The sequence below is a fragment of the Stenella coeruleoalba genome, assembly GCF_951394435.1.
Source record: "Stenella coeruleoalba genome assembly, chromosome: 6".
Classification (NCBI taxonomy): domain Eukaryota; kingdom Metazoa; phylum Chordata; class Mammalia; order Artiodactyla; family Delphinidae; genus Stenella; species Stenella coeruleoalba.
Window position 1 is genome coordinate 114,980,213 of NC_137151.1, and position 23,324 is coordinate 115,003,536.

Here is a 23,324-nt window from a genome sequence, read left to right on the forward strand (position 1 = left end):
CATTCAGAGGGAATAAATTTGATCATCACATGGAAAATATGCTGCTGAGCTTATTGGCAGTATAAATACCAATGTTAGCCAATAGAACTCTTCATAATGGAGTATTAGTGGCTGAATAGGATTTTAAAATGGAAATGTTGAATGCCAGGAAATAGGAACATGAATGACGATGATGATGCCTTGATATAAATATAACAGAAGCACCACGTTGTAATCAAGAAGTACAGGTTTCTTCCAATGGGATAGTTATTCCCACTGTTTATTAGATTGATCGGTTGTACAAGTGCACAGAAAAACAATATTTCTCATAAATACCATGTTTTTTGCACAATGTAAAAATCCTCAGTTTTAGGTCAGATATTCGTGCTGAGCATACTTGAATAACATGGTGTGTTCCCCAATTGTAAGTGGAAGATGCCAATAACTGCACAATAATCTTCAATCACAAAATTATGTATTTTTATTTTACTGTGTTCTTTAATTGTAGCTGATTTGGCTCCCTCTACTACTACTAGTAACTGAAGCTTTAGGCTAATCCTCTATATAACCGTTTTGTGAATAAAAGTTGAATTCAATTTGAATAAGACAAGCAAATTGACATGAATACCAGAAATCATTTTGAAAACATGAACCAAGTTAATTACCCAGTTTTGCAAATGGGTTATTATAGTTTGATGACTTTGTTTTGGAAAGCATATAAAGGGATTAAAAAAAAAAGAAAATCGGCAAACTATAACCCGTAGAGGAAAAGAAATCATTTTAATTAAAGGAAAATGAGGTAAAATATAAAGTGAGAGAAATTATGTTTTTGATATATTTAGTATGTCCAATTAGGAAAAAAGGAAGAGAACTAATATTTACTAAGGACCTGTTAAATATCAAGCACTTTATTATATATTTCCATTTAATGTCTCATTAATAGAATTCATATACCGCACCTTATCTCATATTTAGAAAAGATGATTTTTCCTACTGTTTATTCGATGGAAAGAATATTTAACAATACTGATCTTACCTTCAAAAATATGAAATTAGGTAACCCTTTATAATGCTACTTTATTTATTAATTAATCCAACAAATTTATTAAGTGCTTACATTATGCCAGTCACCCACCTAGGCAGCCAGTAGCAGTAGTGAGTAATTTAGTTTTAACAAATGAGCGTGCAGATGTTATCATATTTCAAAGTGATATAAAATGATGATTCTAAACTTTTGCCGTGCTTTATGCCTTTCTAATAATCTGAGCGAGGCAAATGAAATATAAAATAATTCAGATTTTTCTGGCTAAGTGGTTGTCTCTAGAATTACTCTGCTTTTCAATTACCAACAGCCTTTAAATATTATTGCTAAAGTTTAGTTTTCCTTTCATTGAAAAAGCATGCTAGTGTTGGTGAGATGGCAGTACAGCTAACATTATTTAGGCAGAAGAAGGTTAGAGCTGTAGTTTTAGGAAGCTGTAAGCAATGCAGGTCTCTAATTTATTGAGGGTCTAATATGTGGCCAGCAACTAGGGGAGACCAAATAATTCAGGAAATTTCAGACCACATGCAGCTCAGACATCGGGTTGCTCAGAGTATGTGTTACAGGAAAGCTGAAATGGGAAGACTAATGCTGTTTTTATGGCCAAGGAAAAAAGAGTAACAAAGGAGACTGGAGGAGAATACTTTAGGATTCCAGCTCTCCCATTGATGCGACCATGACTTTGTGAATGTCCACTCACGACACTTGAGATTATCTGCTTAATGCCAGCATTCCCTTCAAAACTCTAGGCTCTGAGAGGACAGGGCCCCTGTACACCTATTCACTATTGTATTCCTCACTACCTAGTAGATAATGAAAGCTTCATAAATAATTGTGAAATTAGTGAAGACATGGTCTCTAGGTTTAAAGGGTTGATAACATATGAGAGGAGAATGAAAAACATTTTCCTTTTGTAAAAATGGGTGCAATGATAACAAAGAATATTGTAGTTTACCCACCACCCAACACATATACTCTATTCCTTATTTCCATTTTTTTCTATAGCACTATTACTATCTAACATGCAATATGTATTTATTATATACTTTACTTATGGTCCATAAATAAATAAGTAAATAAAATGCAGTATTCAATCCCTAGAAGAAAGGCAGATAGTTTGGCAGATAGTAAGGGCTCAACACTATCCCTCTGAATAAATCAAAGGCAGTGGTGGGTCCTGAGAGGAGGCAGACTCTCAGAGGAGCTTTGCCAGAGCCATGATAAGGGGATGGAGCTCTCTGGAGACAGAAGCTTCTGCCATCGCTGGAGTCATTAGTAGGGAGGTGGCAACAAAGCCAGGAGGAAGCTGGATGAGATCTATCCAAAAGGGAATAGCATCAACTTCGACTTATTCAGACTGCTAAATGAAAATGAAATAAAATAAAAACATATCAGTGGAAGAGTCTGCTGAAAAGACATCTATCCCAGGGCAGGATAATCAGTACCCAATATAACTGGGCTTCCCGTGTCTTGCCCCTCCTGAGTTAGCTAGGCAGCTTTCTTCTAGAAATGATAGTCATAGAGAAAAATGGTGTGAGAGCAGGGGCTCACTTGGATCCAGCAGCCGATGAGAGCTCTGGGAAATGTACTGGAATGTGGGATAGAGAAGTTGTGTGTTCTGCAACACTTAAATACCAAGTATACCCAGCCTCTGCTATCTCTGCCTCTCTTCTCCAGTTACCAATATTCTCAAGTTGGTCCACTCACCTCTCATGCATAATGCATGTCATATATATACAGCACTTATAAAATTTACGTGAACGGTATTGCACTATTCATATCCTTTTAAACTTGCTTTTTCCACTGAAATTTGTTTTTGATGATTTATCCATGTTGATCCATATAGAAATTCTCATTTATTTCAACTGCAATGTAGTATGTTATTGTATGTTTGTAGTACATTATTTAAGAAATGTTGGAGGATTCATCAAGAAGTGTTGACCCCCGGTTGACCTACGAGTTGGACCTGTGACATCAGAGGTTGCTCACCCTCTCCTATGTCCATGGAGTACATATTCTGCCCACCATTCTCACAGTGGTTGCCATTTTTAAGGAGGATGGCTTGAGAGAGCAATGTGTTGTTGAGACCATTTGGATGGTATTTGTGATTGGACCCAGTTTAGGACTGTATACAAACTTTAAAAATGCTGGTAACAGGTGCAGAGATCTACTTGTCTAGCAGTCACCCAAGACAAGCTTCTATGTAAGTTCCTTGCTTATTAATCTGGAGTGGTCTGCCTCTTTGGGCTCTCCTTGCCCTCCATGTACGATGGGCAATTTAGATTTCACTTGGGAAGCTCTCAAGTTTTGACCCAATAAGAAATTGCTGAAGTAGTGTGGTGGGTAGAATTCTAAGATGCTGCCCAAGATCCCTGATGCCATACATGTCCTGCACAATCCCCAACACTATGCATATGATAGATTTTATGCCCAATGATTAGATTAGCTTAAATGGCCCAGGTCGACTTTTAAAAAGGGAGATTATCTGGGTGAGCCTGACTTAATCCCATGAGCCCTTTAAATCTATGTCTAGAGGTCAGGGATAGAGGAGTCAGAAATTAAAAGCACAAGAAAGATGCTCTGTGCCAGTGCTGGCTTGATGAGGAGGGTGCTACAAGGCAAGGAATGCTGACACCCTCCAGGAGCTGAGAGCAGCCCCTGGCTGACAGCCAGCAAGTAAACAGGGACCTCAGTCCTGAAACCACAAGGAACTGAAGTGTTTCAACAATAAAAATGAGCTTGGGAACAGATTTTTACTTCACCCAGAGTCTCCAGATGAGGACTCAGTCCAGCCCACACCTTGATTCAGCCTTGAGACACCTGAGTAGAGAACTAGGTCACACTGCACCAGATTTATAACTTACAGAAATTGTGAGATAATACATTTCTGTTATTTTAAGACTCTAGGCTTACAGTAATTTGTTACACAGCAGTAGAAGATAAATATAAGCAGTAATGGAAAAAAATTAAAATTTGATATCTGATAAATGGAACTGTTTTTTTCTATACTTTTCTATGTTCTGGAATTTTTTTTTTAATGATTTTAAAGAAGTTGAAGTTGTCACACTGAGGGGAAATGTCTATTAACTCCATTAGTAGAGACCCCAGTAGGAGCACAAAATTTGGGTAAAGAGAGTGTATGTATTATGGAAAGTGACAGTGGGCCCTCTTCTTCCCCCACCCGCTCATTCTGTCTCTATCTTATATTAGCATCTTGTCTTCCCAGAATTGTTTTATTTGATAATTCTCCCAAGGTAAGGTCCAGATTTCAATTTAGATTTTCTTCTATGGTGCTTAATATAACATATATTCGATGTGAAAGAAAAGCAACTGTCTCTTTGGAAAAGCTAGAGTGAGGCAGTAGATAATTAGACTTAGCTATTAGTATGTGGCAAGGCTCTTATTGGGGAAATAATCAGGAAGTATGCACAACAACAGTGGAACTCCAGGAGAAGGTAAATAGACTAGGAGAACCAGGTACATAATGATAATGACAAAGACTGACTTAGGAAGAAATACGGTGACTGGGAAATAATTAGCCATTCAAAAATAATTTTAGAAATCTACAACTGAGGAGCCCTGAAAGGAAGAAAAAGCTGTGGCAATACCTACTGTACATAAATAAATAAAGTATAAAAGTTAATGATGTGAAAAAAAAGTTAATGATGTGAAATGGTCATAAACAAATTGTGGAAATGATTTCAGGAGAAAATCTAGGTCAACAAGAGGCTAATAATTCTTGAGTTCACCCTAAATTTAATTTTAAAAGGCAATGCTATGCTTTCCCTTTTTTTCTACAAGCACTGTAAACTCAAAGTTAATGGGAGTTATGGGTAGCATTTCTAAATCACAGCCTCTTGGAGGCTAATTATTTTGAACTGAATTGTTAAACAGCAACTTTATTTCTGGTTTGGTAATAAGCATGATAACACCCCTGCTTACATGGCATTAGACTTTAAGAAAACATTCATCAAGATATTTCTTGTATAATAGATTTTTTTCCAATTGTCTAAACTGAAGAAACGTGAACTATTCTGTACTGTTTTCATTCTGACAGAATTGGAGAGTTAACTTTCTTAAAGTTATCAAATACCTATTCTGGGATATTTTGCCTTTAGTGGGTAATTGCCATGTGTAAAATCAGGACATCAGAGTGAATGATCTCCATATGACCAACTACTTCTCTCATAAAAGTATGTGACTCTAATTATTTACCCCTCAAGTTTCTGAGAGCTCTACAGAGTAAAGTTCAGAGTAACATCTAACTGTGACCTAAGATGTGCTTATGGAAAGTTATTCATTGATTTACTAAATATTTGATGTGAGTAATTGGTGTCCTCAGCACCTAGGACAAGGTCATGGCAGCAACAGACGTCTCATTAATGCTGGCTGAGTTCAGAGCACTTGGCTGGCTTTAGACGCACAGTGACACACGTTTCATATAATACTAGATTGATACACATACATGAGCACATAAACGACCTGTTCGTGGAATCTTGTTCAAGTGTTGAATAAGAGGCATGTGCTTATCTTTGCTGGTGACGTGTTAGTGCATGGACTTATTAGGAAATGAGAGAGTAGGGATGTTTGTCTCCTCAGTCAAGGAGTACTCTTGGTTCCAGTTTTTCTAAGACTGGAATATGTACTTTGACTTAGAGGACCCCAAGCCCAGGAGTTTTAAGGATAAAATCTAAGTTCTAGAGAGCCATCTTTTCTTGCCTCGCTTACTTATATTTCCCAAGGGAGAAGTTCTATTGGATTGGTTTATTCATCCAAGAGAAAACACAAGTATTGAGCATATTTGGGGCTAAGGAATCTCCTAGGGACTTGGGACCCTTATGTCCTGCTTTTAGGGGGTCACCCTATTTATCAAGCCACAGAAATACCCAAACCCTGCATATTCCAATAATCATATGTTTAAGTACAGACATACTCATTCCACTCTGACAAGATGGTACCCATGTAACACACTACTGGCTAGAGCTGGAGGAGATATTGCTGTAGTGTTGTAAGTTGGTCTCAGTGCTTACAATCTCTGGGTTCTGCAAGACTTGAAAAAAAAAATACATCTAAATCTACCAATAACTGAACAACAACAAGAAAAGATAATTTAAAGCTGACAACAACTGGATCGACTGCTATAGTGAAATAAGGAGAAAAAGAAATAAGGAAAAAAGGCAGGAAATATCTCAAATAAGTGGCGGTAAATTCGACTTCATATAGAGGTTACAGAGGTAATATAAATGTGTAAATCTGGACAGGTGTAAGACAGATGTGAGAAATGCAGCCTGTTTGAACAGGAGAGTGGGTGTTTTAAGTGAAAGACATTTTAAATTAAAATTTTAAAATGGAACCAGACACCGTGTGAGCCATCTTCTGCTGGATTCAGCCCACTGGTTGTCATTCTGAACCATTGTACCAAATGTCCAGAGGAAAGCTGGAAAAGAAAGCTAACATACAGGGGAAATTTAAGGCCAGAGGGGTGTCTGCTACTTCCTCCCTCCTCTATTTATTTCTTATTCTTTCTTCCTTGGCCAGGGTTCTAAGCCCAGGGTTCACCCACACTTTCACTTCTGAAGGGTTTGTTCATGGGTAGGCTATCTTGTCTATTTAGGACTGTTGCAGTTTTTCTGCTACCTTTCACTGCTGGACACAAAATGTGCTGTAGAGAGTCCCCAAGGTCTCCACTCTAGAATAGCGACCATATCCCAGTGATGGAAGGCTTCGTCTTGCTCAACATCACTCTACCTTTCTACTTGCTCCCCAGAAGCATTTGGTGGTAGTCTCAGCTTTCAGCTTAATGGAAATATTATCATGGCTCCTAGTGAGGTGCCCTCCCTGTGACTCCTAACTTCTCCAAGTAAGAAGTTTCAGAGTTAGAGAGTGGTTAAAACAATTAAAGTGGCTCATAATTAGGTGAAAGAGCTACTGCCCCACCTCTGGCTTTTGGTGTCTGGCTTTGTTTCAAGCTATAGAGGCAGAGAATACAAAAATACTGCATTCTGCAAGTAAGAACCTTCTTATAAGAGTATTCACAACTGATAGAATAGCTGGATGTGTTTTTACACATTTTTTTCCCCAAAACTTTAATATGAAAAACTTTGAATATATAGATAGCGAAATAGAAAAAAAATTTGCAGTAAACATTGATATACCCAACTCCTAGATTCTATATTGCACCTTAACTTGTTTTGTTATGTCTCTATTCATTTGTCTATCTTATTTTTGATGCATTTCATAATTAATAGATATCCGTATACTTTTCCCTAAATACTTCAGTGTGCATATGTTAACGACGGTTCAAAGTTTGTTTAGAGTTTTTTATTTTGATGTCAAATTTAGATGCAATGAAATGCACACATCTTAAGTGTACATTTGCTGGATTTCTTACAAATGCATCCATCTGTGTAACTCATACTCCTTCTCTCACCTCAGAAATTTCCCTCATGCCTCTTTCCTTCAGTCGCCACCTACATCTGCCCAAAGCTACTGTTCTGATTACTTTTTACCATAGATTAGGTTCAGACCATATCGTGGATGGAATCGTACAGTGTGCGTGCTTTTTGTAAGGCTTCTTTTACTCAATGTGAGGATTGAGAGTCATCCCTATTGTTTCGTGTATCAGTGCTTTGTTTCTTTTTATTATTACATGATTATCCCACATTTTACCCAGTCTTCTGTTGATGGCATCTGGGCTGTTTACAATTTCAGAAATGCTGGTTTGTAATAATCCCATAACTTCACGTCCCTTTCCTTCAATGTATGAGTTCTGGTTGCTTCATATTCTTGGCAGAGATTGGTGTTGTAAGTAATTCTTACAGTTTAGCCATTTAGACGAGCGCATAGTACTATTTCATGTGTTTGCTTTATTTTCATGTCTCTGATGACTAATGAGATGGAATATTTTTTCTTGTGTTTACTTTTGAGTTGTATATCTTCTTTGGTGATGCGTCTGTTCAATCTCTTGTCCATTTAACTTTGGTGTGTATCTTCTTATTGTCCAGTTCTAGGAGTGTTTTATTTATCCTGGACACCAAATCTTTTTCAGGCATATGCGTTTTCTGTTGGATTGTTTTAAAGGGCCATTTCATCGTACCATAAGTCCATCAAAGCACTCATGAACCTTAGAACTCTTACTAGGATGAGCAAACCCCTTGTCATTAGCCTACTGTCTTTTGAAATATGTTCCTTGGTCCTCAGAAGAGCACATACAGAACTTTACAGATTCCTCTTTAAGTATAACATAATACTTGAGAGATGCTGTCCTTTCTAAGGTGCTTGATTTCATTTCACCTGTGCCACTTAATTTAAAAATTGGAAAAAAAAAGAGAGTTAAGATAACGTACCAGTCAGGCTCTTATATTTTACAGTTTACAGCTTATAATATTAAACTTTCAACTATATTATTTCATATGTTGTTCATTGATAGCCTTTGAAGAAAGTCTATCAGCTCCACTTTGCAGGTACCTAAACTGAGCCTTAATGAGGATAAGGCCCTTGCTCAATACCATCCAGGTGGTAAAAGGAAGAGTCAAATTTAGTTCTTCTGACCCTGCCCCTCACCACTGCTGGTACCATAGTTGAACTGCAGCCTGGTGGTCAGTGTCGGAATTAGGGCTGAGAGATCAGCATCTTACTATCTTCCTGGCAATGGAGACACTAAAGCTGACACCCAAGAGTGAGTTATTAATTCTGAATTGCCAGGCTCTGCTAAATGCATCTACCTGTGTCCTATTTCTATGAATAACAGGCTTATTTAGCGAAACAATTAGGAAAATTAGTGGCAACTCAACTTTCGAAAGGACACGGTGACCAGTACTCTGGTCAAATTCTTTTCTTAGCTTTAGAATTTTGAGGATGTACACATGTTGAAAAAAAGCAATTCGGGTTAGTTCCTCAAGGGTTTATTTTTAGCAGGTGCTTTGAAGATTATATGCAGAAGACATTTGCTAAGATAAAATTATTCTCATGGTATGAATCAGCTTATTGCTCCTCATCTCCTTTAAAATAATGGGTTCTTTACGTTTGTTGGATTTATTTTAACACATTAAAGCATTTTCAAAAGTAAATGTCAATTTGAAAAATTACTCTCTCCATGTGTTCAGTAATGGAAGGGAACCACACAAACTCACCATCAGCAAATATCCAAGGGGTTCTCTCACTAAGCCCTCGCATGGCATCAGGGCAGGTGAAAGGATTAGACGACTTAATTCCCGCTTCTAATTCCATTTCCATCAGAGCTTTAAATATTTACTACTGCTTAAGACTCCTGCATTTTGGTAATCTTTGATGAATCAGTTTTGGGTTTTGAGTTATCACAAAAGTGCACTATAGAACAGCCTTATCCTTTGCATCTCTCTCCTTCTTCCAATCCCAGGCCCCCTGAAAGTAGGTTAGTTAAACTAGATCAAACATAAGTCTAAATAATTGAAACAGGACTCCCTCTGGGAACAGTTGAAATTCTGTTGTAAAGCCAGCAACATGAATGGGTAGAAAATTGTTCTTCAGACTAATTTTGCTCTAAGTAAAGCGTTTTCTTTCCTTTGACCACATTTCTTGACAAATGTCCTGCACATAGTAGGTACTCAAAAAACATCTACAGATTGAATTTAAATCTATTCTTTCTTGGGGAGGCAGAATGACTTTCTTTTTTTCCCCCTCTGAGCTCTCTAAATATTCAGAATGTTGGGTTAGAGTTTTACAAAGGAGTTCTGAACTGAGGTCAATGGATAGAATTCAAGGAATCGTGCATTTGGGTGGGAAACATTATATCTTTCTCATGACTAATCTCTAATTAGAAGTTAGCATGTTCTTTTATTGTGAATATAACCCTCCCCCCCAAATATAGTAAAGCTAGCAGTATTCCTAGACCTTTGCTACAATAGGAATCACAGATATTTTCAAATTATATTGTTTTTGCAGATCTTTTGAAATTTTTACGTTCATCGACATTTCAAAATTATTGGGCTCACTAGAAGATATTTTTATTTACTGCATTTGTAGTGAGACACATATATTACAAAAATACTATTTTGAGAAGGATTCTCTTCTTAGTTGTCATTCTTCAAGTGCCCTTATCCTTCAATGAAATCTGCATATCATGGAGACTTGTGTGTTTGGGAAGAATGAAGGGACTTGGAGTCCAGAGAAGGATTTTCCTTTCCGACTAAAAATGCATCTAATATAATCCTAACAAAAAGTACATATATTCATTTTTTTTGCACGTTCTTGTATTATTTATTTTTAATTTTAAAAAAAATTTTATTGGAGTATAGTTGATTTACAATGTTTTGTTAGTTTCGGGTGTACAGCAAAGTGAACCAGCTATACATATACACGTATCCACTCTTCTTTAGATCCTTTTCCCATATAGGCCATTGCAGAATATTGAGTAGAGCTCCCTGCGCTATACAGTAGGTCCCTGTTAGTTATCTATTTTATGTATAGTAGTGTGTATATGTCAATCCCAATCTCCCAGTTTATCCCTCCCCCACTTCCCCGCTGGTAACCATAAGTTTGTTTTCTACCTCTGTAACTCTATTTCTGTTTTGTAGACAAGTTCATTTGTACCCTTTTTTCAGATTCCACATATAAGTGATATCACATGATATCTTTCTCTGTCTGACTTATTTCACTCAGCATGACAATCTCTAGGTCCATCCGTGTTGCTGCAAATGACATTATTTCTTTATTTTCTATGGCTGAGTAATATTCCATTGTTTTCTACTTTATCCATCCATCCATCAATGGACATTTAGGTTGCTTCCATATAATCAGGACTCTGTTGTAAGTCAAAGAAAATAAAATAAAAATTGCTCCAAACAGAATCTTTATGTTGTACACCTGAAGCTAATATGATGTCATATGTCAATTATACCTTAAAAAATTGCTCCAAACAATAAGGGGGAATTATTGGATGATGCCATTGAAGCAATGGAGTAGTAACAACCCAGTTAAGACCCTGGGTCCATTCATCTGTGATTCCCTCAGTGTGGTTTTTTAATTTGTGTTGGCTGAGTTCTCTGGCTGCTTCACCATAACTGCAAGATGGGTGCAAGAAAGGATAGTTAATGGCTTCCTTATTCTCATCCTTGTGGAGAGAGCATTGCTTTATCAAAAGAGCTGACCAAGAAAACTCTTGTTGCCATTAGGAAGGGAAGAGAGGGGGAGTCTTTATAGATTATGCAACCAAAAAAACACTAAAAAAATAAAAACTAATTTAAAACACTGGTGAATATTTATTACATCTCTTAATAGGAAAAGACTTTAAAGTATAAGAGCAATGTACAAAATGAAAATGAAAAGAATCACATTATTTTTAAATAGTTCATGAAAAAATTCCATAAAAAAAATATAAATTAGGAAAAATAGTTGCCAGTAAAATGAGAATTAATATTCTTCAAAATGAAAAGTTTTTTTACACAACCTCAAAAACAACAGGCTACCTTGTAGTGGACACTGTTGATGCCTCACCCACTCTGCTGGGCTGATACTGTGGGAGTGAAGCCAGCACCTATTTCTCCTCCCCTGAGCATTGCACCCAGGACAGGCTGGAAGTGCCAGGGAGTGAATCCTCAGCCCCCTACACCCACTAACCACAGAGTGGCTACAGTCTTTGTGGAAATATCCCAGCTCCCTAGGCCCTGAATGGGGTGATTTGAAGGCAGAACCTAGTCAAAAACAGACCTTCTATCAGTTACCTTCATCTCTCTGTCTCACTTTCCTTCTCTCAGACCAGAGTTTCCCAAAACTACCAACCAAACTCACTGCTTCCACTCAAATACTACTTTCTGGAAAAGTTCCGATGAGAATCAAAAAGGCGCACCTTGATAACATTTTAAAGAGAGAATATACAAATCATAAAACTCAACCCTTCCCCACTACCCCGCTGTGCTCCAGAGCTTGGTTTTGACCTACCAGGCTATAACATTGTCTTAAACACCCGGCTGACTTCATTTTATAGCAGCCTTAAGTATTTAATAAGTTATCAACTGGTCTCACTATCCCCACAGGTCATCACTTCATCCTCTGCCCAGATGTCAGTGACTCATCTAAATAGCAAATATTGACCATGTTGCTACCCTGGTTAAAGCCTTAGGAAGCTGGCTGGGCTCAGGGCACAGGCTCCTCCTTTTATATGTCTTTCCTTGTACTCAATCAGTTAAAAGAGGAAGCAGAAGAAAAGTAAGTATGAAAAAAAAAAACCCAAAAAACAACAAACGTTTCCTTCCTCGTTTTTAAAGAAATGAATATTTAAGGAAGAGCCTCTTTTTCAGTCAGATTGTCCAAGATTGTCCAAAACTCTGTTATTGAGTATATTCAAAGAATTCTCTCATACTCTGATAATGAAAATACAATTCAATACAATCATCAAAGAAGAATATTTGGCAAAACTATGTACACATGTATTTTCAAAAATGTTTATACCATTCAATTTAACATGCCCACTTCTATTCATTCTTTATTGATCTCTTTGAAAATTACATCTAGTAAATTAGAAAACATTTTGATTAATTGCATCCTTTGAACCATGTATAAAAGGAGAAAGGAGGGAAACCTAAGTCCAGGCTCTGAGAGTGTTAGTTATGTTATGAGAGACATTGGTAAGAATGGAAAAGGCAGGACGAATGAAGGAATAGAAAAATGTTCCCTAGAGTCTCTTACCTTTCTCTTTCATTCATTTCTCTTGGCTCCGATGCTGCACTGGCCTCAAGGCCCTGGCTCTGATGCTCACCATTGCTTAAGTCTTGGCATCTCTTTCTCTTGGCCTGTTTCTAGATCTTGAATCTTCCTGAGCTGTGATATTGCATTTCTGGCATACCTATTCTTTGCCAAATGTCTGACTTGGATTTTACCCAGTTTTCAATGTCACTCTTCTCACAATTCAGTGGTAACCCATTCTATATTGTGACATTATCATCCAGACTACTGATCCATTTTCTAGTATGGACTACCATGTCTCATGTCTAAATATCATGTACCAATTTCAGTATTTTACAATTAATGTTGTTAATGATGTGAGAGTGGGCTATAGGCTGATTACCTATAAACTGAAAAGACTTTCTGCATGTCTTTTCCAGAATATAAGAAGTAGACTTTTTTTATTTCTTCAAACACTGGATATTGGCTTCACATTTCTGTAGAAATTCATTCTAAATCATGAAAATCACCAATAAATGGGAGGGGTGCTCATTGCTTGTACCAGGGCAGACTGTCCCTCATCTTTCCTTGGTTACTCTTCCACCATTGTGGATTGAGTGACATTAGGCCTACAAAAGGGTTCTGCAAATTTTGGATCAGTACATCAATGGATGCTTTATTGTTATATCTGATATATTACAGAGTCCAGTATGATGATTCTGTTTTCTCAGGAGCTTCCACTTATTTTTATTCTCATCATGAACGCATTTCGTCTCCATCTTACTTTCTTGCACAAAGTAGACTAATGTCACTTTGTAAACATTTTTGTTTCATCTGGTACATTAAAAGGCACAAACCAAGTACTATTTTTCATTTTTAAAGATGGGAAATCATTAGAAATCACCAACGATATGTAAAGTTAATCGAATTGCTGGACTAAAACAATATTATTAACAAACAACTAAATGGCACATGGTTAAAATGAACTCATTATATGCAGACTATAATTATAAGGTATGAAAAATCATATGCAGAGGTTATCTTCGCTGGAAAGTAAATAACTGTCTCACTCAGAGCTGATTTGCTAAAATATTATCTGGAAAACCAATAAATATTCATTATCATATTAAACATAAAATTCTGTCAGTAGAAGATTACCTCTTTCAAGGTCACCTATGTTGAAAAGCACAAAGAAGAGGCAGCAAATGATATACTTATTCAGGTCCCTGTTAAACCACACAATTTTTGACCTCTAGCAAATTCCTGATTCTGCTCTGTTCCATTGGGAAAGTGGAATTTTGGATTTGCTCATTCCTTTTGCTTTACAAGTATATTGTAAACACAAATTGCATGTAGCTCGATGAAAATACCTGGAAAGCAGATATCTATATAAATATAAGACCCTTATATCTTAATATTTCTAGTAGTTAAAAAATACTTTCTCTGACTTATAACATTAAATATCTCCCAAAGCATTTTCAATCTGTGAAAGCTACTCAAATTATATAGTTCTATTACAGGTATAATGGAAAAGATCTAAATGGATATACATGGAGTTTCATGTATTGAAACACGAAGTCAAATGCAGTTTGACAATTTGAGATTTTTGATCATGTTGATCTAAGCCAGCATGACATATTTTTCTTTTTTAAACTTTTATTTCTTAATTTTTTGGTGTCAAATCAAACTTGTTACTTTTCCCCCACGTGTAGCTTCATCACAAGGGTATTCCCCAATAATGGAGCAAAGCAGTATGGCTAACTCCATTAGAAGCCAAGCCATATTTATGGCCAAAAGAACCATACATAGACGATGATGTAAGCCTCAGGGTGAGGAGAAACTGTAGGTGGAGGTTGGGGGAGCCAGAGTAGATGACACCTAATTATACATATGGGTCCATACAATTTCATTCTGATTACTGAAACTTGCAAATAAAGATAGCTGCCCCAAATCAGTACATCAAAGGCTTTGAAAACTGAAGTGAGACTTGTATCACTCTGCCCAATGACACACTTTTAGAGTGGAAATTGCCTAAAGTCTGGTCCCACAAATCCATCAGCAATCCAAAGAGATCATATTTGTACCAGGAGGATGAATACACTTTATTGCACAGTTTATAGAGTGTTAAATGTGACAGATTCTTTTACATATAATGAAAAGTAAATTTCACTTTTAAATAGCTGGCAATAAATTTAAAGGTTTTTTTTAAAATTTTCACAACAGATTTATACCGTCTTTTACCTTCTTGGAATTAATGCCCTTTGAGACTGATATGTACATTTCTCTTCACCAAGATGCGAGTCCAAGTTTGGAGCCCAACTCCCTGGCATTTTTTGAACAGAATATCAGCAGCAGCTCTGATCATCAACTGCGATTACATCTGTAAATCTGGTTCGGTGACATTTCTGCACCTCCCTGTAGACACCAGAACATCTTGGCAGGTGGCCAGTTGATCAAGCACTAGAGAATCCCTGGGATGTGTAGCTGCCACAGGTGAACCCATCATATCATAACCTGAGACTCAGCAAAATTTCATTCTCCTTAAGTAAGAACCTAGGAAGTCTTGGAGTTATCTTTAAAAGTCCTTATAATTAATATCGTGGGGATGACAAAAGGAGTTAGACTTTTTATTTGTTAATGTTGTTTGTTGTGTGTAAAAGAACTCAACAGAAAAGGTGCCCATCATGGAAAATATGAATAAAAAACAAACTGTGGGCCCTTACCCTTTGTTTGTGATTTTCCTGGTTTAGAATGAATTTTTGCAGAAAAGTGAAACTGATAGCTAGCATTTAAGAAACGCTAATTCTAACACTCTGGAATATATATGTCTAAAGTCCTTTCATTTTACTTTTCTTCAATCACCACTGAGGACATGAATTGTAAAATAGTGCAGTTGGCACATGATTTGTAGGCATGGAACATGGTGGTATATTCCAGTAAATGGAAGGATAGTCTGGGTGAAAATGAGTCACAAAATAGAATAGATTACCATTGACCTGTGAAAGGATTAACATTGAAAATTGGGTGAGATCCAAGTCAGATATTAGGGAAAGAATAGGTAAGCCAATGCCAGAAATGTAATATCATAGCTCAGGAAGAGTTAAGATCTGAAAATAGGCCAAGAGAAAGAGATGCCAAGACTTAAGCAATGGTGAGCATCAGAGCCAGGGCCTTGAGGCCAGTGCAGCATCAGAGCCAAGAGAAATGATTGAAGGAGAAAGGTAAGAGACTCCAGGGAACATGTGTCTATTCCTTCATTAACCCTTCCTCCCCTACGCTTGCCAATTTCCCGTAATATAACTAACACTCTGAGAGCCTGTACTGGGGGGTTCCCCTCTTCTCTGGTCTTAACTTAGCATACAATATGCTATAAATCAAGTGACATTTTAATTAATTTAATTTAGTTTGGTGAGTAAATGAATAAAGAAAGATAAAAGTGTATCCAATGAGCACAAGGGTATCCACATTTTAAAACTACATATTCTGTCAAATCTCTTTCTTTCATGGTTTTAGCAATGTGTGTTCTTATCGGCAGAGTATGGGAAGATTCCCTGTACGTAGCCTTTATAACTCTGAGGATTGTTTTTTAAATCTTGGACAATCTGATCAATAAGAAATTTTTTTTTTCTTTTTTATTGTTCATTTCTTTGATGACTGTGAGCCAGGAATTTCATGTTGATAACTTTTCTTCCTTCATGATTTGTGTCTTCATGTCCTTTTTGTGGGAGGAAGGGATGTGTGTCTTAATTAGGGCTCCCCAGAAGCTGCCTTAAGACCAGATTATGAGAATTAATTGATTTTGTTGGTGATCCTGGAAAACACTGGTAGGAGAGTGGGGAATTGAGATGGGGAGAGAAGAAGGTATTTAACTTGTCTGAGCAGGTTGTCAGCACAGGTACATGGAGTTTAATCCTGTTATGGATCTGAGAAATTCAGGGTTTTGGGAGCTGGGGTAATTACACTCTCCTGTTATCCCTTGACTGGGGGTCCTGGGGGAGGCGAATTTCATTCCCTGGAATTTCTGTCCATCACCAGGTGGAACAGAATAATCTCTGGATGCAGGCGCCGGCCTTTGGAAATTGTTCAGATTTCACTCAAATTGTGTTTGTTGAGAGGCTAGAGAAAAACACTAACTGTGTCTACTACAAGATAGCTTATGTTTTTCCTCAACAATAATTCATCTGAAATTTATACCTTGGAGGTAAGATTATCCATTGTTTACTTTCAAAACACTCAGACAACTAAGCCAAACTATTTTATAAGACTATATTAATTTCACATTGTTTTGAGATAATTTTTAGCTTTTCAAAGTGTTTACATATATGGTAGAGTAGGTCTTCTCTCATGATAACTTTTTTTCCACAATTGCTGTTTTCTCTTAGTGCCTAAAGTTACAGATAAAATTTAGAATGATTTTGTTAATATAAAATGTCATTTGAGATTTTGCTTGGCCTCGCTCACTCTAGTGTTTGCCTTACACAAGAATTTGGGAGGCACTCCAATCTTTTTAGTATCTATTCCTTTCATAACCATGGAAGCATATCTTTTTTTAAGATGTCAGTAAAACATTTTCCTGTGTGTTTATAAGTTTATCCTTGGGCCTTTCCCTGTCATATTTTCATATGAAATTTTCATATTCATATTCGATTTAATCATGAATGGGATCTTTTGGGTCTTAAGATGAGAGGTAGAAATGTCTTGAGAGGGGCATTGGGAAAAGGTGAGGTGAAGGATAGAATGTTGTTTGTCTTAGATATTGGCCCTTAGTGCCATGAAGAGGAGGGGGGAGAGAGAAACTTCCCTCCTCAGTGTGGTTCTGCCTTCTATCCATAGAAAATAAATGAGGGGTGAATGGTCACAGCCAAGGTAACTCACCACAAGAAAGGAAAATTAAATCTAATTAATAAAAATTAATAAAGGTTAATTAATAAAAATCTTCCAATGAGAAGGGCAGTCAGTGACATTCAATTCAGTTCAGAAAATGTTTATCGGACACCTGGTACATTCCAAGCACTCAGCTGGGAATGGCCTGTGATTATTTTTAAACTTCTTTGAAAAAAGAATAAGCCTTGTCCCTTTTATCATTGATCAGCACAGATAATGCAAAACTTAAATTTCTCTATACAATATCCCTTAGCAACTCCCTAGCAACCTTCAACTGAGCTAGCTTACACCAGTGGGCTCCACGGAACTAAATTTTCAAAAAAACCTTCTTCCTTTTGCCACTAAACCTTTCATTTCAAATGTTTTATAAGAGAAATAAAATAATATTTCCCATAAAGGTTTAAATTATTCATTATCAAATACTCTTTCCCATCATAATATCTAGTATAATATTATGAACAATAAAAGTCTGTTGAATTAAATCTCATTAAATATAATAGGTCTGATAAAATCTAGGAGAAAAAGTGCACTTCTTCTCTTGTGTGGTAGGCACAATCAGGCCCCCTTCCCTCCAAAAGATATTCTTGTCATAAACCCTGGAATCTGTGAGTAGGTATTCTTGCAAGGCAAGGGGAATTATGATTGAAATTAGAATTATGGTTGCTAATCAGCTGACCTTGAGATGGAGAGTATCCTGGACATTCACGTGTGCCCAGTGTATTCACAAGGGTCCTTAAATTGGGAACAGGGAAGCAGAAGAGTCAGAACAGAGAGCTGGCACCATGAGAAAGGCTCAGCTGGACATTGCTGGATTTAAGCATGGAAGACGGCAATGAGCCAAGGAATGCAGGCAGCCTCTAGAAACAAAGAAAGCCAAGAAAAGAGATCCTCCCCTAAAACCTCCAGAAAGAAACACAGCCCAGCTGACACCTTGATTTTAGCCCAGTGAGATCCATTTTGGATTTCTGGCCTCCAGGATTGTAAGATAATACATTTGCATTGTTTTAAGCCACTCAGTTAATGGTAATTTATTACAGCAGCAGTAGGAAACACCTTGCATAAAACTAAGTCCTTGTGATTCACAATACAACTTTCTGTCCTTTTCCTCATAGATGGTATTTACCTTTTTTTCTGATTGTCCCATTTGATTAATTGAAGATTTGGGTGCCTGAATAAACTCCTGTCCTCTACCTGAGAAGTTTTAACAATCATTTTTGTGAACCATCTACTACAATAGCCTTGAACTCCATTTATGTGGTTTTCTTTCTTTGCCTCTGCTTCAGCCAATAAAAACAAAACCAAATCTAACTAACAAAACAAAAACAGCCTGGCATTTTTCATTACCTTCCATGTCACAGATATTAACTGTCACTATTTTTCACACTGACCATGACCTCCTATCCTTCTAAATGGCTAATGACCACTTTCCCACTCTTTAATCTACAGGTGTGCTGGTACCCTGCTTCCCAATTTGTCAAGCTTGCCAACATCTGTGGCATAAATACTCCCACCACAGCTTTTATTCAAGCTACCAACTTGAGGTCATTGAAACCGAGTTAAAAAGAAAGGTGCACAACCAATTCTTGTGAGCCCCTTAGGGTTTAGCCTGTCACTGTGCTAATCCTATTTTCCCTCTCTGAAAAATCCTATTTATGGCCTTTCTCTTCTGTCTTCCTGTCTTAACCTCCTGTGTGATGACATGAATTTACTTTCTTAGAAGCTTTATCAGCAGCTTACACTCGACAATATCTCAACTCTGGAATCCCTACAACAATCTACCCTTTGTCTCCAATCTGGGTTTCTGAGAATTGTGTAAAAAAGGACCCAACTGGTTGGACTGGTACCTCTAGAAATGTATAGAATCCCCTTGTTTTTGGATCCTCAATGCTGCTGATCCACACTCTGGCTTTACCATTGCTGACTCTTCATTTAATGGCCTTTAAGAACCTTAATGGCTCTCCTCAAGCCCACTATCCTGTCCCACCACCATACAAGCTTTGAAAACCTTGGCATTGGTATTGACAAGAAAATGAAGACCTTTGGGGAAATCAATCAATCTCATGTTCTGACCTCCTCAACATTTCTTCTTCACTCATCTTCATTTCAGTGTCTAACCTCCAATTACAGGAGGTCTTTTTCATGCTGTTTGATGCCAGCTCTTTCACTTTCACTTATTTTCTCAGCACTCCCATCTCTCTGGGAACTTCCTTCATCAGTGTAATTCTCTCTACTGCCATAACTGCAGATTCATCCTTGCAGATTGAATCTCCTCTTTTAGTGCTAAGCATTTTCTGGTCTTGTCCAATTCTAAAAAAAAAAAAACCAAACAACTCTTTTAAATTGGCATCCTTTTTGCTGTTGTCATGTCTTTCATGTAGGATTCTAGAGAGAGTCATCTACACATGGCAGAGCCTTTTCTTTTCTGGTTCATTTGTTTTTCTCCCATTCTTCATTTTCATTCACTTCTCAGATCTTACACCATCCTTCCCACCCCCACCTGCAACACACATACACACACGCACACACTCATTAAACTTCACGTATAGCTGATTCATTTCATTGTACAGCAGAAAGTAACACAACATTGTAAAGCAACTATACTCCAATTAGAAAAAAAAAACAAACTTCTATGATTTCTATGAAGTGATACTTTATCTTCTTTCCTCCTTCTGTGGTCCTTTTCCTCTATCCATTTATCCATTTTTAAAGGTGGTCATTGCTGGATATGTGACTCACAAACTGGAGAACAATTACACCACAGAAGTCCACCCACTGAAGTGAAGGTTCTGAGCCCCACGTCAGGCTTCCCAACCTGGGAGTCCAGCAATGGGAAGAGGAATTCCAGAGAATCAGACTTTGAAGGCTAGCAGGATTTGGCTGCAGGACTTTGACAGGACTGGGGGGAACAGAGACTCCATTCTTGGAGGGCACGCACAAAGTAGTGTGCATATCAGGACCCAGGGGGAAGGAGCAGAGACCCCATAGGAGACTGAACTAGACCTACCTGCTAGTGTTGAAAGGTCTCATGCAGAGGCCAGGGTCGCTGTGGCTCACTGTGGGGACAAGGACACTGGCAGCAGAAGTTCAGGGAAGTACTCCTTGGCATGAGCCCTCCCAGAGTCAGTATTAGCCCCACCAAAGAGCCTGTAGCCTCCAGTGCTGAGTCACCTCAGGCCAAATAACCAACAGGGAGGGAACTCAGCCCCATCCATCAGCAGACAAGTGGATTAAAGTTTTACTGAGCTCTGCCCACCAGAGCAACACTCAGCTCTACTCACCACCAGTCCCTCCCATCAGGAAGCTTGCACAAGCCTCTTAGATACCCCATTGACCAGAGGGCAGACAGCAGAAGCAAGAAGAACTAAAATCCTGCAGCCTGTAGAATGAAAAACACATTTACAGAAAGATAGACAAAATGAAAAGGCAGAGGACTATGTACCAGATGAAGGAACAAGATAAAACCTCACAAAAACAATTAAATGAAGTGGAGATAGGCAACCTTCCAGAAAAAGAATTCAGAATAATGATAGTGAAGATGATCCAGAACCTTGGAAAAAGAATGGAGGCAAAGATTGATAAGATGCAAGAAATACTTAACAAAGACCTAGAAGAATTAAAGAACAAACACCTAGAAGAGTTAAAGCACAAACAAACAGAGATGAACAATACAATAACGGAAATGAAAAATACACTAGAAGGAACCAACAGCAGAATAACTGAAGCAGAAGAACAGATAAGTGACCTGGAGGACAGAATGTGGGAATTCACTGCCATGGAACAGAATAAAGAAAAAAGAAGAAAAAGAAATGAAGACAGCCTAAGGGACCACTGGGACAACATTAAACACACCAACATTTGCATTATAGGGGTCCCAGAAGGAGAAGAGAGAGAGAAGGGACCCGAGAAAATATTTGAAGAGATTATAGTTGAAAATTTCCCTAACATGGGAAAGGAAATAGTCACCCAAGTCCAGGAAGTGAAGAGAATCCCAGGCAGGATAAACCCAAGGAGAAACACACCAAGACATATAGTAATCAAATTGACAAAAATCAAAGACAAAGAAAAATTATTAAAAGCAACAAGGGAAAAGAAGACAAATAACATACAAGGGAACTCCCATAAGTTTAACAGCTAATTTCTCAGCAGAAAATCTACAAGCCAGAAGGGAATGGCATGATATATTTAAAATGATGAAAGGGAAGAACCTACAACCAAGATTACTCCACCTGGCAAGGATCTCATTCAGATTCGACAGAGAAATCGAAAGCTTTACAGGCAAGCAAAAGCTAAGAGAATTCAGCACAACCAAACCAGCTCTACAACAGGTGCTTAAGTAATTTCTCTAAGTGGGAAACACAAGAGAAGAGACTGACCTATGCAAAAAACCTCAAAACAATTAAGAAAATGAAAATAATAATATACATATCGATAATTACCTTAAACGTGAATGGATTATATGCTCCAACCAAAAGACACAGGCTCGCTGAATGGATACAAAAACAAGACCTGTATATATGCTGTCTACAAGAGGCCCACTTCAGACCTGTGGACACATACAGACTGAAAATGAGGGGACAGAAAAAGATATTCCATGCAAATGGAAATCAAAAGAAAGCTGGAGTAGCAATACTCATATCAGATAAAATAGACTTTTAAATAAAGAATGTTACATGAGACAGGGAAGGACACTACATAATGATCAAGGGATCAATCCAAGAAGATATAACAATTATAAATATATATGCACCCAACACAGGAGCACGTCAATACATTAGGCAAATGCTAACAGCTATAAAAGAGGAAATCGACAGTAACACAATAATAGTGGGGGACTTTAACACCTCACTAACACCAATGGACAGATCATCCAGACTGAAAATTAATAAGGAAACACAAGCTTTAAATGACACAATAGACCAGACAGATTTAATTGATATTTATAGGACATTCCATCCCCAAACAGCAGATTACACTTTCTTCTCAAGTGCACACAGAACATTCCCCAGGATAGCTCACATCTTGGGTCACAAATCAAGCCTTAGTAAATTTAAGAAAATTGAAATCACATCAAGTATCTTTTCTGACCACAGCACTATGAGATTAGACATAAATTACAGGGGAAAAAATGTAAAAAACACAAACTCATGGAGGCTAAACAATACGTTACTAAATAACCAAGAGGTCACTGAAGGAATCAAAGAGAGAATCAACATTTAGAGACGAGCTAACACCCATCCTTCTCTAATTCCTCCAAAAAAATTGCAGAGGAAGGAACACTCCCAAACTCATTACACAAAGCCACCATCATCCTGATACCAAAACCAGACAGAGATATTACAAAAAAGAAAATTACGGACCAATATCACTGATGAATATAGATGCAAAAATCCTCAACAAAATACTAGTAAACAGAATCCAACAGCACATTAAAAGAATCATACAACATGATCAAGTGGGATTTATCCCAGGGATGTAAGGATTCTTCAATATATGCAAACCAATCAATGTGGTACGCCATGATAACAAACTGAAGAATAAAAACCATATGATCATCTCAAAAGATGCAGAAAAAGCTTTTGATAAAATTCAACACATATTTATGATAAAAACTCTCCAGAAGGGAGTGTGGAAGGGAGACACAAGAGGGAGGGGATGTGGGGATATATGTATATGTATAACTAACTCACTTTGTTATACAGCAGAAACTAACATACCATTGTAAAGCAATTATACTCCAATAAAGATGCTAAAATAAAACTCTCCAGAAAGTGGGCATAGA